General features: G+C 36.9%; 1 protein-coding gene and 1 non-coding gene across 2 annotated transcripts in view; one reads left to right on the forward strand and one right to left on the reverse strand.

Annotated features, from left to right (window-relative positions):
• EPHA6 (EPH receptor A6) overlaps positions 1 to 18,507 on the forward strand; it is a 971,878-nt gene that overhangs the window by 586,563 nt on the left and 366,808 nt on the right. The gene's annotated exons all lie outside the window — the stretch shown is intronic.
• LOC138093450 (U6 spliceosomal RNA) lies at positions 1,380 to 1,486 on the reverse strand. Its single transcript, XR_011146094.1, has one exon. It is a non-coding gene; the product is annotated as a U6 spliceosomal RNA (small nuclear RNA).

The following is an 18,507-nucleotide window of genomic DNA, read 5'->3' on the forward strand; positions in this document are numbered from 1 at the left end:
CGCTTAGACAGCAAGAAGATCCAACCAGTCCATCCTAAAGGAAATCAGTACTGAATATTCATTGGAAGGACTGAGGCTGAAGCTGAAAGTCCAGTACTTTGACCACCTGATGTGAAAAACTGACTCAATTTGAAAAGACCCTGATTCTGGGAAAGATTGAAGGTGGGAGAAGAAGGGGACAACAAAGGATGTGATCTCTGGATGGTATCACTGACTCAATGGACATGAATTTTAGTATGCTCCAGGTGTTGGTAATGGACAGGGAAGCCTGGCGTGCTGCAGTGCCTGGGATCGCAAAGAGTCAGACACATCTGTTCGACTGAACTGAACTGAACTGAACAGCTACAAATACAAATCAAAAACATATGTATCAAATTAATAGATATGTGAAAGTGAAGTCGTGTCCGACTCTTTGTGACCCCATGGACTGTAGCCTACCAGGCTTCTCCGTCCATGGGATTCTCCAGGCAAGAATACTGGAGTGGGTTACCATTTCCCTCTCCAGGGGATCTCCCTGACCCAGGGATTAAACCTGGGTCTCCTGCATTGGAGGCAGACGCTTTAACCTCTAAGAGATAGGGAGGGGAATCATGGGTCACTCCTGCCATGAGGGGAACTTGCCTTTTCTCTGTGCAGGGAGGCAGGTCACTGAGCAGACAAGACAGGTAGGGTGACTCTTAAACCCTCCAGAGACTTGGCCTAATTAGTAAAGCGTTTAGCACAGCCAACGTGGAGACTGGAAGTAGGGTTGGGACGGCAGGCAGGTGGGAGAGGCAGGAGGGCCTGGGGGCAGCTGAGTGGGAGGGCTCACTCACAGCAGTCCTGGTAGGCCTTGACCACCTGGGTGAACTCCTCCAGCTCTTTGGCACAGTTCAAAAAATTCCCATTATTGAAATTTGTCTTTTTTTAAATCATTTTTTAATTGGAGTATAACTGCTTTACAATATTGTATTTTCTGCTGTATAACAATGTGAATAAGCTTTAATTATACATCTATTCCCTCCTTCTAGAGCAGCCCCTCTAGGTCATCACAGAGCACTGACCTGAGCCCCCTGTGCTAGACAGCAGGCTCCCACGAGCTGTATGTGTTACACATGATAGTATGTATATGTCAGTGCTACTCTCTCAATTCATCCCACCCATTCTTTCCTTCCTGTGCCCACAAGTCTGTTCTCTACATCTGTGTCTTTATTCCTGCCATGCAGATAGGTTCATCAGTAGCATTTTCTCAATTCCATATATACAAATTAATATGCAATATTTGCTTTTTATCATTCTGACTGACTTTTCTGTATGACTGCCTTAAGTTCAGCTATGTCACTACATATGACCCATTTTTCTCCTTTTTAGGAATATTCCAAAAATATGAGTAACATTCCAAAAATACGGAATGCTTCATGAGTTTGCCTGTTATCCTTGCACAGGGACCATGCTAATCTTCTCTGTATCCTTCCAGTTTTAGTATGTGTGCTGCTGGAGCAAGCACAAAATTGATCTCTTACATCAAAGTCAGAAAACCATGAAAATAATTATAGTAAATGACATAATTCTAAAACTATTAAGGACAGAAGTACATATATTCAAGGTAACACTCAAAACACTTAAATATTTTACAGCTTAGGCATTATCCAGATTGAAGAGTGCTGGCTGTAAACCACTGTGATGGCCATGATATTGTGTACCAACTAAAATACCATCATTACAATGCCAAGTATATTTCCTTGTTTTCCTGTCACTTCACTTAAAATAACCTAATACAACTTGAATATTCAGAAATTATGTGTTGCTAAATTCCAATTTTAGTTTTTAAAATTAATATTACATTTTATGCATTTTCATGTATATTACATGATTATGTTAGTATTAAGAAAACAAACACTACTTGGTTGTATGAACTCACCATGCAAATATGTAGACTATTTTTTTTTTTTTATCTACATGTTGTTTCCCCTAGAAATAGAATTTAGAGAAAAAAACACAATTATTTAACACATCATGTTGCATTTTAAAGAAATATAAGAGTGTGGCTAAGATTTACATTACTGATAATGAATTATACTACTTAGATCATTTTTAGCTTTAACAGTCTTTGCAATCCTATTAACTTCTTTAATAAATTTGGAGCAATGCCATTTGGCTTGTTAACAAAGTAGTCACAAATATCAGTGGGAAAAATTGTAGCATATGCACTAAATACTTTTGAAGCTACTGTGAGAACATGAAGTAGAAATTATGAGCTAGCAGCGAATAGGAGAAAACACAGGCTTTTTTCTACATGCAGTCATGATTTGTAAACAACAATTACTAACTAGAGAAAATGAGAGCAAAGCACAGAGCTCAACCAGGTGTTATTTTATGTAAGTGATTTACTCTGCTATTTGATCAATGATGAGAACAAAATCACCCATATCCTCAGGAAGCCATGAATGTTTCAAGGCAGCTGTGATAGCACCTGGATACTTGTCCTACGCAAAGACTATCTCCATCAAGGAAGAATCAAGATTTATTCCTCTTGGCTTGAACCAGAAACAAGGCCAATAAATCTGTTGTTGCATTGCATTATTTCTTTAATGAGAGAACAAAGGCAGGTTGACAGTCCTATTTATGGTGAATTAGCAGGAATACACTTGCATCCTCTTGAATCTGTGTGACAGGATCATCCAGCATTCCCCCGAGTGGGCAGCAGCATGAGTGCTTTCTTCTGCCTTTCTATACTTTATATAAAAGCACGCACACACATCTTAAACGCACACATACACACTCACACTGATGCACACTCATATGTATACACACACATTCACATACTCTAACGCACTCATACACATGTGCACACACACATACAGATTTACATGTACACATGCCATGCATACTGTTGGTAAGGAAGAAATTTTCTTCTCCCTTCTATGTTCTTCTGGCTGATCTAAAAATAAAATTGACCTGAGACAGACTGACAAGAAAAATCAAACAAAAGTTTGATAAAATGTATTAATGAGTGATAAAGAATCTGCCTGCAGTGCAGGAGACCCAGGTTCAATCCCTGGATCAGGAAGATCCCATGGACTAGGAAATACTCCAGTATTCTTGCCTGGAGAATCCCATAGACAGAGGAGAAACCCAGGAAATCTGAGTAACTCACCAAAAAAATGATTGAAACCTTCACCTTAAACACCATTGTCAGCCAAATATTCATACAAAAAAAGTATGCTGGAGTAGTGATTTGGGATTCCAAAAAGAAAAACGGAAATTCATAGGAAAGCATTTGTTTGTTGTGCCATACAGAGACAGTGGGGCACAGAGAGGATCTTGACAAGCCTGATAAGTTTGTCCCACCACATCTAGTCCATATTCTTTTCAGGTATCGCTGGTGATATCTGTATTCAAGGAACAGAACCTTTACATAAATTCTTTAGACAGCTAAGAGGGACATGAAAAGAAATGCTTCCTGAGTCTTCTGTTTCTTAAAAATAATCAGCCTCTTCCACTAAGCATGAAGTCCTCCAGATCCATGCATGTTGCTGGCTCAGTAATAATTCACTGTTTATATATATATCACATCTCGTTTATCCATTCATCTGGTGATGGACATTGGGTGATTTCCATAACTTGCGTTGTTTTCTTTATTGTAAATAATGCTGCTATAATTTTTTGGGCTCCAAAATCACTGCAGATGGTGACTGCAGCCATGAAATTAAAAGATGCTTACTCCTTGGAAGAAAAGTCATGACCAACCTAGATAATATATTCAGAAGCAGAGACATTACTTTGCCGACTAAGGTCCGTCTAGTCAAGGCTATGGTTTTTCCTGTGGTCATGTATGGATGTGAGAGTTGGACTGTAAAGGCTGAGCACCAAAGAATTGATGCTTTTGAACTGTGGTGTTGGAGAAGACTCTTGAGGGTCCCTTGGACTGCAAGGAGATCCAACCAGTCCATTCTGAAGGAGATCAACCCTGGGATTTCTTTGGAAGGAATGATGCTAAAGCTGAAGCTCCAGTACTTTGGACACCTCATGCGAAGTGTTGACTCATTGGAAAAGACTCTGATGCTGGGAGAGATTGGGGGCAGGAGGAGAACGGGATGACCGAGGATGAGATGGCTGGATGACATCACTGACTCGATGGACGTGAGTCTGAGTGAACTCTGGGAGTTGGTGATGGACAGAAAGGCCTGGCGTGCTGCGATTCATGGGGTCGCAAAGAGTTGGACATGACTGAGCGATTGAACTGAACTGAAAGATTGTATGTATGTATTTTCAACTTAGTGTTTTCCTGTTTTGTTTTGTTTTTTCAGATACATACCCATGAGTAGAATTTCTGGATCGTATGGTAAGCTTCCCAGGTGGTCCTAGTGGTAAAGAACCTGCCTGCCAATGCAGGAGATATAAGAGACATGGGTTCAATCCCTGGATCAGGAAGATGCCCTGGAGAAGAGCATGGCAACCCATTCCAATATTCTTGCCTGGAGAATCCCATGGAAGGAGGAGCCTGATGGACTACAGTCCATAGGGTCGTAGAGTTGGACACAGTGGAAGCAACTTAGCATACACACATGCACTCATGACAGTTCTGTCTTCAATTTTTTGAGAAACCTCCACACTGTTTTTCATAGTGGCCACACCAATTTACATTCCCTCAGTGTAGAGGAATTTGCTTTTCTACACATCCTCACCATTATTTATTTGTATTTTCTTGGATGTTATCCATTCTGACATGTATGAGGTGGTGTCTCATTGTGGTTTTGATTTACATTTCTCTAATAATTAGTGATGTTGAGCATCTTTTCATGTGCCTTTTACCTATCTATACGTCTTCTTTCTGAGAAGGGAATGGCTACCCACTCCAGTTCTTGCCTGGAGAATTCCATGGACAGAGGAGCCTGACAGACTATAGTCCATGGGGTCACAAAGAGTCGGATATGTCTTCTCTGGAAAAATATCTATTCAGGTTTTCTGTGTTCAATCATTCAGTCTTGTCTGACTCTGCAACCCCATGGACTATAGCCCACCAGGCCCATCTGTCCATGGGATTTTCCCTGGCAAGAATACTGGAGTGGATTGCCACTTCCTTCTCCAGGGATCGAAGATGCATCTCCTGCATTGCAGGCCGTTACTTTAATGGTGAGCCACTGGGGAAGCCTATTCAGGTCTATGTGTGTGTGTTAAGTAGCTCCAGTTGTGTCTAACTCTTGGCAACCATATGGACTGTAGGCTCTCTGTCCATGGGATCCTCCAAGCAAGAATACCGAGTGGGTTGCCATGCCCTCATTCCAAGGGATCTTCCTGACCCAGGGGGATTGCATTTCTTATGTCTCCTGCTTTGGGTTCTTTGCTACAAGCACCACCTGGTAAGCCCTCTTCAGGTCTACTACCTATTCTTAATCAGATAGTTTGTTTTTTTTATATTGAAATATAGCAGCTGTTTATGTATCCTGGATATTAAGTCCTTATCAGTGGTATTATTTGCAAATATTTTCTCCTGTTTAGTGGGTTGTCTTTTCCTTTTGTCAATGATTTCCTTTGCTTGTAAAAGCTGTTAAGTTAAATTAGATCCCATTTGTTTATTTTTCCTTTTATTTCTTTTGCCTTAGAAGACAGATCAAAACAATATTGCTGCAATTTATGTCAAAAAGTGCTCTTCTTACGTTCTTATCTGGGATTGTTATTGTTTCACGTCTTATATTTAGGTCTTTAATCCATTATAAGTTTATTTCTGTATGTAGTGTGAGGAAATAGTCTAATCTCATTCTTTTGCTTGTAGCTGTCCAACTTTCCCAGCACCACTTACTGAAGAGACTGTCTTTACTTCATTGTATATTCTTGCCTCCTTTGTCATAGATTAATTGACCACAGGCACATGGATTTATTTCTGAGCTCTCTAGTGAGATAATCAGACAGAGTAAAATAAATATTCTTTGTTATAACTTACATGTGAAATCTTAAAAAAAAAAAGATAATGCAAATGAATGAATGTGTATAACTGTAGATCAAATAAAAAAAGAAAGCACAGCCTAAAAGTTGAGCATTATATTTCATTTGGCAGACACTCTTAGGACTTTGAGCCCAGGAAAAAGCATCTCAAATAATGCTGAGACTGCTCAGAAGAGGATTGGGGAAAGCCGGGATATATAGGAGTTTTTGCAACTAAATCAGGTAGTCAGACCATTAAAAGACTACTGTTAATGAAAGAAAACCAGGTTTCTAAAGGAATTTAGCACTTTATGGATGGAAAGATGCAAGAGTCTGGACTCACTGAAACCATTCCTTTGATATGCACCTCAGCTATCTGGGGCCAGTATCCTGAGTTTTCTCAGTGCACAGTTGGGATGGCTGCAGCAGCTGACAGCTAGATGGGCTTGGCAATGGGCAGCCTGCAGCCCATTTGTCTCCATCCTGAGTTTCCCTCAGGGCTCACCTTCTGGGCAGCTTTAATGTAATGACTTGATGGCTGCAGCATCTTTTGTTTACTGATATGGCAGACAACATTTTAGTCATGATAAAAAAAAACAGGAACTGACTCACAGATACATAGAACAAACTAGTGGTTACCAGTGGGGAGAGGGAAGTGGGATGAAGGACAACATAAGCATACGGGATTAAGAGATTAAAACTACCATGTATACAATTAATAGGCAGCAAGGGTATATTGTATAGTGGAGGGAAATATAGCCATTATTTCATAATAACATTAAATGAAGTACAATCTATAAAAATATTGAAACTGATATATTAGTCTTTTTAGGTCTTCTGCCCATTCTTTAATCAGGTTGCTTGGTTTTAAATCAATTATACTTCTATTAAGAAATTAATAACCAACCTAAATTAATTCTTAAGCCAAAGAAATACATTTAGGTTTGCAAATTTTGCTTCTGTACAGCAAATACATGCTTATACAAAATTATTAATATAATTTTCACTCTCCCCAAATAATAGAGAATAAAAAATCAAAAACAGCTTTTTTAACATTGCACAGTTAGATTATATAGAATTATAGAGCTTAACATTACAACCTATAAAAATCTATGGGATCCGGCAGACTTTTACTGATCAAAAGTTGTTAAACTGTGGTGAGGAAAATTGAAAGCTCAGTTCAGAAGTTAGAACAGGTATTGGAATGATGAAAATGGGGTTAGAATTAGTGAAAAGGTAATTGATACTGGGAGTACTCAAAATCAGTTGTCAAATAACTCAGAATATTTGGGGCTTTGTTTTATTCCTCAATCCATATACATTTTTCAGTTGAAATGGTGAAATAATGGGCTTCCCAGGTGGTTCAGTGGGTAAAGAATCTGCCTGAAGTGCAGGAGACACAGGAGACATGGATTTGATCCCTAAGTTGGGAAGATCCCCTGGAGATGGCATGGCAGCCTAGAGGAAATGACAACCCACTCCAGTATTCTTGCCTGGAGAATCCCATGATCAGAGGAGACTGGCAGGCTACAGTCCATGGGGTCGCAAAGAGTTGGAAATGACTGAATGATTGAGCACATTATTATTCTTATGTGTTATTATTATTTTCTTACATTAATTCTACTCTTATAGAATGATGGTTATACACATGACATATGTAAATTAATTAGATAGTGTTTGCATGGTACCATAATGGATATATAAAACAAAACCTCAGAGGCCAGGGCAATTGTCCGATAAGCCTTGAAGTGAGATTTAAACAAGTTCTGAATAAAGGACATATTTACATGCAAAGTTTCTAATGTCTTTGTGTGGCACTGTACCAGATCCTGTGGGAGCTTTAGATTTTGAAATGTGGCACAGTGACATAGTCCCTAAGGTACAGTCTTTAGTCTGGAGTCTACGTCCTATCTCTTATGTACCTGTTGCTTCCAGTTGTTTCCAGTCTGATCCGCATTTCTCAACTTGAAAATGAAAATAGTTGTACTTATAAAGTTTCAGTGTATTTCAAAGGTGATTTAATATATGTGAAAAGCATGGGAAGTTGAAAAGTGAACTACAATATATTATTATTTATTCTATAAAGAGGGCTTGCAAGAGCTTACGATAGAGGCAGACAATTGCTAGTGTCATGTGGAATAGACAATAAATGTTTTAGGAATTCAGACATCAAAATCAATTTCGTTTGCAGTGATCAAAGAAGTCTTAAACAAGTCTGGGTTCTGTCTTAAGGGAAAAAAAGGTAATCGCTGCTATTTTATCTTATGAATAGAAGTCCTTATATGTGAATCTCTCTTCTAAAATTCCCAAGTTTATCCATGGGTTGTTTCACAGCCAAAATGTGACTGAAATTTTCTGGTTTGTTTATGCACCTTAGGGGTCCAACAGCGTAGAAAAGGATCTTTTCTTTCCCCTTCTTGAAACTTCTAATAAGCAAATCCATAATACTTTTGAGACTAATTTTCACCAAACTTCTTCGTTCAAAATACTTTTGAAGCCAGTGGCTTTAGCTAGCTTTGTCTGCAATTTTGTGTCATCACATAAACTCAAGGATGACAGAAATATATAGCAAGACTAAAATTTAATGACTCTTCCATAAGCTACATGTGTTACTTCATAGTCATTCCTTATAAATATATTCATATTTTGCTTCAACTTTTTGAATTTATTAAAATTTTGAATTATATTTTTGAAAAAGTTTTCAGAGTATCACATAAGTTAAGACTGAGATTATTTAGGTTCTTTGAGATCGTATTCTTCTTAAATCAGTTTTTTAAAAAATTATGGGTAATATAATAATTTGTCAATGTAATTTAAAAATCAGAAACTATTGGACAATTATTAGGTTCATTTCTGTTTTGCTCTTGTTAACTTCTACTTTTCTAAGTGAACATGGTAAACGACTATTAGTAACTTAACACTGTTATAGTTGATATATAATGTGTGTGTGTGCACATGTATGTGTTTTTAGAGGACCCACAGTTAAGTTTTATCCAGATCAAAGAAAAGAGAAAGTTTTGATCACGCTGGAAGAAACTCAGCTAGAGGTTTGGAATCAGTACTCAAACAACAGGTGCGATGAGGACAGTATCCTCCTATTTGTCTAATATTAACAATTATAAACAGAGTAGCACAAGTAGTATTTGGAAAAACCCTTTCAGTATTACAGTGTCAGGCATAACATTTCACTTGTCGCTCACCACTGGTTCTCTTTGCCTTCCTGGGCTGCTGCTTCTTTAGTAAAGTCATTTTTGATATTAAAATCTTGAGAATCTCCTCATGAGTTTTCCTCTTGATCATGCTGGCCACAGTCTTACATGTATAATATCAAGCAAATCTTTGATGTTTAAATAGTCTGCAATCAGAGTAAGTTTAAAAATATTCCTTGGGAAACTTTCAGGTATTATGTGTCCCAGACAGGGATAACATCCCTTTGCTTTTCTTTGTTCTCATCATCCTCAGGAGGAGGGTCATCCCTGTGAGTATTTATACCACTGAATGACATTTTTAATTTTTTTTTTAAAGAATATTGCTGAATTAAGATTTGGAGAGGAACTGGCCATCATCTCATTCATGATCAATTCCAAATCTTCCAAAATAGTCTTGATGGATACATAACTTATCAATAACTATACAATAGTCTCCTGGATTGGAGAGATCCCCTGGAGGAGGAAATGGTAACCTAGTCCAGTATTCTTGTCTGGGAAATCCTGTGGACAGAGGAGCCTGGCAGATGACAGTCCATGGGATTAGGAAGAGTCAGACCTGACTTAGCGACTAAACAGCAACAGCAACATACAATAGTTACACAGTTTAGTTGCATAGCTTGTGGGCATTTACTATTTTAGAAATATTTTGAATCACACCATGTATATTGTTTTGCATAGTGCTTTTGTTGCTTTAAATATTACACTTATTTCCCTATGCCTGTATGTCTACATCATTTTTAAACAGCTTGATAGAAATCTATTGTATGGATTTCTTTTAAGAGTCTGAAATTTTTTAAGTGTAGCGATAAAATGTGAAAATAAAACTTTATTCATTATATTATTCTAAAATTTATATTTTTGTAAGCTTTTTCATTTAGCTGCTTTCTACAATATATGTTAAAATGATTTTAGTCATTTATTATAGATTACTTTCCTGGTCATTTTAATAGAAATTTTATCTTTTATGATAATATTTAAGTTGGCTGACTTTTTCCTATCCTGGAACATGATGCAGAATTTTTGATGAATTGACTGAGGCCCAGAAGTTACAAATCATATTCAAATATAACTAGGATATTATATTTTAAATCTATTTATGTTACAGTTTAATTGTTTACAGTTTAAATGATACTACTTTTGCTCAGAATTATTACTAAAAACCAATTCTTAATTTTAATATAGCAAAATGTTATGAATTGGGATATTATGTGAAGTTAAGATGAGAAAGGCTTTCCTTATAACTAAGTCAGTAAAGAATCTGCCTGCAATGCAGGAGACCCAAGTTTGATCCCTGGGTCAGGAAGATCCTCTGGAGAAGGAAATGGCAACCCACTCCAGTGTTCTTGCCTAGAGAATCCCATAGACAGAGATTCCTGGAGGGATACAGTCCATGGGGTCGCAAGAGTCGGACACTTCTTAGTGACTAAATCACCAAGATGAGATGTGACTAATTATTGATTTTTCTCTAGGGCCAGGTGAACTTTCTGAGATTTGGGTGGATAGTATATGTTAACTTCCTTAAAAATAATGATACAACATATATATTTTTACTGATACTTGACAAGTAATGATAAGGTCAATAGAATCTCAGACTGGTGTAATTTGAGGATATTTTTTACCTTTATATTTCAAATAAACTGCATTTTAGAGCATCTTCATATAAAGTTTCCCAAATGCTTCTGAAATGATATAGTAGTTGGTAGAGGTATATGGTGTTAATTACTGAAAACAGCAGGCTCACAATATACTTAACAGTGAGCACATTAAATCAGCCAGTCATAAGGCTAATAAAATAGAAATTAAAAAGGCCAGTTTATGCTGAAAATAAATTTAAAGTTGATGCTTCTGATTTTATTCTGTATATTTAAGAGCTGATAGTGCTTTGTCATTTTGACTCATTATTAATGGTGATGTTTCACTGTGGCCTCTGCAGGTAGTGAAAGTTTTTTGGGCCAATATATCCACATATTTTTCACTAACATATTGTTAAGCCACCTACAAGCTTCATATTGGCATGGCAGGAAGAAGTAGAAAGACTGTGCAAGCTTTGTGTTGAAGGATGTTAATTTTTCCCTTGGGAAAAACTCTTGAAATTCAAGGCTAGATACTTTTTTTAAAAATAGACAAATTAATTCTGAGGAAAAACTAGAAAAGATATTTGTCCTATATCACCTGTAACTTAAGGTGATAACAATCAGAAAGAGGAAGATCCCATCCTTTTCTGGTAAGTAACATAGAAAAAAGAGAACACTGACATTGTATATTAAATAAGAAAAATCTATAGGATCAGAGTATCCAAAATATTTTTCAAAGGATCAGATCAAATAGGTTTTAAAAGTAATATATCAGATGAGTTAGGTATTAAATAGATGACTTTTTAAATTAATCAATTTTTTTTGAAAGACAATTGCTTTACAGAATTTTCTTATTTTCTGTCAAACCGCAACATGAATCAGCCATAGGTACACATATAACCCCTCCCTTTTGAAAGTCTCTCCCATCTCCCGCCCCAACCCACCCCTCTAGATTGATCCAGAGGCCCTATTTGAGTTTCCTGAGGCATACGGCAAATTCCTATTGGCTATCTATTTTACATATGGTAATATAAGTTTCCATGTTACTCTTTCCATGTGACTCACCCTCTCCTCCCCTCTCCCCCACTCATAAGTCTATTCTCTATGTCTGTTTCTCCATTGCTGCCCTGTAAATAAATTCTTCGGTAACATTTTTCTAGATTCTGTTTATATGCGTTAGAATACAATATTTATCTTTCTCTTTTTGACTTACTTCACTCTGTATAATAGATTCTAGCTTCATCCACCTCATTAGAACACATAAAAAGATGTTCCTTTTTATGGCTAAGTAATATTCCATTGTGTATATGTACCACAACTTCTTTATCCATTTATCTGTCGATGGACATCTGGGTTGCTTCCGTGTTCTAGCTACTGTAAATAGTGCTTATGGTACTTGCACAGAAACAGAAGTATAGACGAGAAAGAAGGAATAAAAAAAAAAGAGGTTGATAGATAAGCAAAAGGAAAGAGTTAGTTCTATTTGTACTAAAAATCAGCACTAGGGTCAGGACCGAGGTGAAAGTTATAGGAAGCAAACAATGACTCCATATGTTTTATCAATTAAAGAGTTTTAAAAGACAATGGATAGCTTTGTGAAGTACTTACTCTATATAGTACTGTGTGAGGCACTGCACTTTTTATGTAGTACTTTGTGAAGTACTATGCTCTTTATACTTCACAAAGTACTACATAAAAAGTGCAGTGCCCCCACTCCAGTACTCTTGCCTGGAAAATCCCATGGACAGAGGAGCCTCTTAGGCTGCAGTCCATGGGATCACTAAGAGTTGGACACGACTGAGCGACTTCACTTTCACTTTTCACTTTCATGCACTGGAGAAGGAAATGGCAACCCACTCCAGTGTTCTTGCCTGGAGAATCCCAGGGATGGCGGAGCCTGGTGGGCTGCCGTCTATGGGGTCGCACAGAGTCGGACACGACTGAAGCAACTCAGCAGCAGCAGCAGCATGCTCTTTATATACTCTTTGTCAAATACTACACTGCTAAAGTAAGAAGTGGATACCCAGCTATCAGAAATACATTGAAGTATTTTCTGCATTGATGATAAAGGTATTAAATTGCTTATAAGATCTATTCCTATATTGGGATTCTATTATTTAACATTCACCATTAAGATTTTCAGTGTCACAAACACATGTTCATAGGAGTGTTCCCTGCCCAAATCTCTCTTTTTCATCTAAACTCACACACACACACACACACACACACATGCAGGTAAGCATATCACAATAAATAAACCTTCATTTACACAGTATGCTCAGTAGATGACTGAGAATTAGCAACATTTGATCTTTAGGAAAACACCTCGTGACCCATGGTGTAAATCTTGATTACATGCTAAAAATAGACATATTTGTGATAATCCACAATGTAATTTGATTGAGGGCAGGAGGAGAAGGGAGTAAAAGAGGATGAGGTGGTTGGATGGCATCACAGACTTAGTAAACATGAGTTTGTGAAAACTCAGGGAGATAAAGAAGGATGTGGAAGCCTGATGTGCTGCAGTCCATGGGGTCACAAAGAGTTGGACATGACTGAGTGACTGAAAAACAGTGTAAAATTGAACAGTAGTAAATTTTAACAGTAAAATTGAACGGTAGTGTTTGATATTTTAAAATTTCAAGAAATAATCAACTCGAAGACAATAAGGATACTTGTAACATTGCCTCATTTCTACTGGTTTTGAGCAGGTATTTACAATAATGAATAGAATTAATTTTAAGAGAAAGTATAGCAAAAATGTTAAATTTTCCACTTCTTTCTTGACATTCTACATTAATACCAAAATTGGCCTTCTCATTATATCAGTAAACAATTGCTCACTTCTCTGAGCCTCAGTGTCATCATCTTATGGAGGCAATGTCTTCCCCATAGATTTATGACAATGTAATAAGATAACATACATAATATAAATATTTAATAAAAATTGATTAACTCAGTTAAGAGCAAAATACTTAACTAGAATAATTCACTGTTTCTTTCAGTTCAGTTCAGTCACTCAGTCGTGTCTGACTCTTTGCGACCCCATGAACTGCAGCACGCCAGGCCTCCCTGTCCATCACCAACTCCCAGAGTTCACCCAAACTCATGTCCATAGAGTTGGTGATGCTATCCAGCCATCTCATCCTCTGTCGTCCCCTTCTCCTCCTGCCCCCAATCCCTCCCAGCATCAGAGCCTTTTCCAATGAGTCAACTCTTCGCATGAGGTGGCCAAAGTACTGCAGTTTCAGCTTCAGCATCATTCCTTCCAAAGAAATCCCAGAGCTGATCACCTTCAGAATGGACTGGTCGGATCTCCTTGCAGTCCAAGGGACTCTCAAGAGTCTTCTCCAACACCACAGTTCAAAAGCATCAGTTCTTTGCCACTCAGCTTTCTTCACAGACCAAATCTCACATCCATACATGACCACTGGAAAAACCATAGCCTTGACTAGATGCACCTTAGTCGGCAAAGTAATGTCTCTGCTTTTCAATATGCTATCTAGGTTGGTCATAACTTTTCTTCCAAGAAGTAAGCGTCTTTTAATTTCATGGCTACAATCACCATCTGCAGTGATTTTAGAGCCCCAAAAAATAAAGTCTGACACTGTTTCCACTGTTTCCCCATCTATTTCCCATGAAGTGATGTTTCTTTAGGTATCTCCATATAAGCATAAGAAAGCAAAACTTTTCTAAGGGTGAGTAAGATCTCTTTTGTTAGAACTAACTCCCTTCATACTTTTATTTTCATTTTTGTTACGTAGTTTTTGGGAAACTACTTGAGATTCAAACAATGTAGTAATCAAAAGGGTTTGTATGAAAACCATTTTCAAGAATGTGGTAATCTATTCACCAGTCATTTATATTGAAGATCAAAGCTAAGATTTTTGAAGACTTAAGAAAGGATGTATATCAGAAACACGATTCTGCTGAAGGCTATACTGAATAGGTAATTGTTACTCAAGAAGCATTGGTTGAGTCTTCATATCTTTCAGTTAGCCTCTGATCTGACAGACTCCAGAAGATATTATTTTCCTATTTCTTTCCTTCTCTAACTTTTTAGAATCAGAAGTAAAGATCAATAGTTGTCCTTTTGTGTCCTAAAATCAGTGTTTCTCATGGGGAGGAATAAATGTATTTTCTGCTTTGTATTAGTTAATACTGCAGAGGTTTCACAATATGCCAATTCAGATACTATGTAAACTTGAATTATTAAGACAAATTCATTAGATATATTCAAAGCAAATGCTTTAGGTTTCATGTATTGAAACCTGATTTTAAAATGAAATTCTGTGTAATGTTCTTCTTCTCTGAAAACATAAAATGCAGTGTTTGACGTGTATTGACTTGTAAATTGTTTTCTACATCCTCTGCTCTCAAACTCATTAAGTGTTTAAAATGTGTGATTAGTAATATTGATATAGCTTTTTTCAAAAGCACTATGGTAATAACAGTATGACACAAAATCCAAATTATATAGAGCAATTTTCTCTCTAAAATAATTTTAACAAAATCAAAATTTATGCATAAAATGTTCGTACATAAAATGTCAGAATTCTGACAAAGCAATATTTTAAACTTCAAAATCCAGCATTAGAGGACTGACTTGATAAAATAGCAACACAATTGAATAGTAGCCATTAAAGTAAAAATTATGGAAACTCTTTTAAAATATAGAGTAGGATTTAGAATATTTGTTTAAAATAGAATTATCTAGAATTATGTATATTTCAGTTCAGTTCAATTCAGTCGCTCAGTCGTGGCCGACTCTGCGACCCCATGAATCGCAGCATGCCAGGCCTCCCTGTCCATTACCAAATCCCAGAGTTCACTCAGACTCATGTCCATCGAGTCAGTGATGCCATCCAGCCATCTCATCCTCTGTCGTCCTCTTCTCCTCCTGCCCCCAATCCCTCCCAGCATCAGAGCCTTTTCCAATGAGTCAACACTTCACATGAGGTGGCCAAAGTACTGGAGTTTCAGCTTCAGCATCATTCCCTCCAAAGAAATCCCAGGGCTGATCTCCTTCAGACCAACTGGTTGGATCTCCTTGCAGTCCAAGGGACTCTCAAGAGTCTTCTCCAACACCACAGTTCAAAAGCATCAATTCTTTGGCGTTCAGCTTTCTTCACAGTCCATCTCTCACATCCATACATGACCACTGGGAAAACCGTAGCCTTGACTAGACGGACCTTAGTCAGCAAAGTAATGTCTCTGCTTTTCAATATGCTATCTAGATTGGCCATAACTTTTCTTCCAAGGAGTAAGCGTCTTTTAATTCCATGGCTGCAGTCACCATCTGCAGTGATTTTGGAGCCCCCAAAAATAAAGTCTGACACTGTTTCCACTGTTTCCCCATCTATTTCCCATGAAGTGATGGGACCACATGCCATGATCTTCGTTTTCTGAATGTTGAGCTTTAAGCCAACTTTTTCACTCTCCTCTTTCACTTTCATGAGAGGCTTTTGAGTTCCTCTTCACTTTCTGCCATAAGGGTGGTGTCATCTGCATATCTGAGGTTATTGATATTTCTCCTGGCAATCTTGATTCCAGCTTGTGTTTCTTCCAGCCCAACATTTCTCATGATGTACTCTGCATATATGTATATTTAGCAACTGTTTAAAACATAGATGTTTACATTTGAAAAGAAAGTAAGAAAGTGAAGTTGCTCTGTCGTGTCCGACTCTGCGACCCCATGGACTACAGCCTACCAGGCTCTCCATCCATGGGATTCTCCAGGCAAGAATACAGGAGTGGGTTGCCATTTAAGGAATGTGCAAAAGTGAAGAGATTTTAGATTTTATATAGATCTTACCTTGAAGTCTGTTTATAAGTGAATGATCTATGTAGTTAGAGAATAGATTCTCTTAATTATCTATTTTACAAAAGTATAGAAGAGGATTCATATAATTTAGGTGATGTGTCTGTACAATTAAATAACCATTGAAAAGCTGGAAATAGAAAAGATAGTATCTATATTTTAACCAGTAGTCATTCTAAAATGCTGTTGGCATAATTGAATTTCTTATGAGTTTTGTTATCACTTGAACTTGAATGCTAAATAATTATGAGACAAAATATAAGACACTGATAACACTACTTTGTGATATTGTACATTAAACTGAAAATTAACCATAGCATTGTATACATGAAAAGGACATTTTCAAAATTAGTAATGAATTGATATACTTTTATATACTTTAGTGTCAGGAAGCATTTAACAGGAGGCTTCCTGTGTGCTGTTTTGGATCTGTCAGGAATTCTATGTTCCTTATTAACTCAGGAATTAAGAGAGGCAAGCCTCTCCAGGGTGCTGAGGAATCCAGGCATTTCCTTCATTAGTTTTTCTATAGGGTGATAAGTACCCTCTTCCTTCTTGTGAACCATTTGGTAAAATTGATTTTACAACTCTCTCTCTCTTTACTATGGATGCCTATGTTTTGTAAGTCTGGAATTTTAATCTTTATCTTTGCTGAGAATAACTACCTTGTAAGACAGTATATATGCCCATACCGTGTTGATTAAAACACCTTTGCTCCATCAGAGCTTTGGTCCCTGTGTCTTTCTCTCTCTGCGCCTTCACCCCATCGAGAGGGTGCCTGAGGCCTCTGTGAACAGAGCAAGCCCAGTGCCGGGGCTTTATTGGCTTTCTGTGTAAACAAATCAGCCTCTTTCTCTCTCCTTTACTTTCTTATCGGTCTACTCTGGACCACCAGGTTGCCGTCCATTAAAGGACCTCAACACTTTAGTCAACTTCTAATTTGTATTATTCACATTAAAGTTTTAGTTTTCCCATAAAGCACCATTTAATTCATTACTATACTATAATTCCAAGAACATTAATGCATTTTCAGCAGGAATTAATACCATAATTGACTAATGGTAGTTTATTAGTAGCGAATATAACTCAGTATATATACCTAATGAATTTTCAGAACATTTTTTTATTTACCATTTTATATATTTCTATTTTAGCTTATGGCACAAACTTCTATTACTTAGCAATTTCTGTAATTATCACTCATTTTAAGAAAATATCTTAGTACAGCAATAATACTGTCATTAAGCAGCTGGAAAGAGTTTCAAATATAGTTTCTAAAGTACTTAATTTCTTATGAGAACCAAACTTGTCATTATCACAAATTTAAGAAAGTAGTTTATCCTTAAGTTACAAAGACAACTTGGAAAGTAAATTATCACATTTAATACTTGAGTCTCTTAGAAACTAAAAAAAATTTCATCTTGATCATAAAGGATCAGTTTCTTCAATTCCTGTTTTCAACTGCATTTAGTACATGTGAATGGATTTTTGAAAATAAACTGGAAAGATACATGTGTTCATAATCATACTAATTCAAGTTTACTAGTATAGGGTTTTTACTTACCTTCATTGATCTGGAAATTTCTGAAAATGAACTGGAAAGATACATGAGTTCATAATCATACTTCTAATTCAGGTTTATTAGGATAAGGTTTTTATTTACCTTCATTGCTCTGACATCTGTATCTCTATTTTCCCATAGGAGAAATAAGTCCTAGTTCTCAATAACAGCAATGTAATTACTCATTTGATTTGTCTCTTAATACACACAAACACACACACACACGTGCACACACACACACACATTCAGCATTACAATACCAGTAATACTACTTGTAATATCTTTACTACAAATAGTTCAATAATTTTTGCAGTGTATTTTTTTTATACTTAGAATATGTCCCATTGGGATGTAGGTTAAGTAACTGTCATTTAATGTCATTTTAAGTAGTTCCTCTCAGAGGAGCTTTGCTTTCAACTCAATACACAGATTTCTTTC

The sequence above is a fragment of the Capricornis sumatraensis genome, chromosome 1 (genome assembly GCF_032405125.1).
Source record: "Capricornis sumatraensis isolate serow.1 chromosome 1, serow.2, whole genome shotgun sequence".
NCBI lineage: Eukaryota > Metazoa > Chordata > Mammalia > Artiodactyla > Bovidae > Capricornis > Capricornis sumatraensis.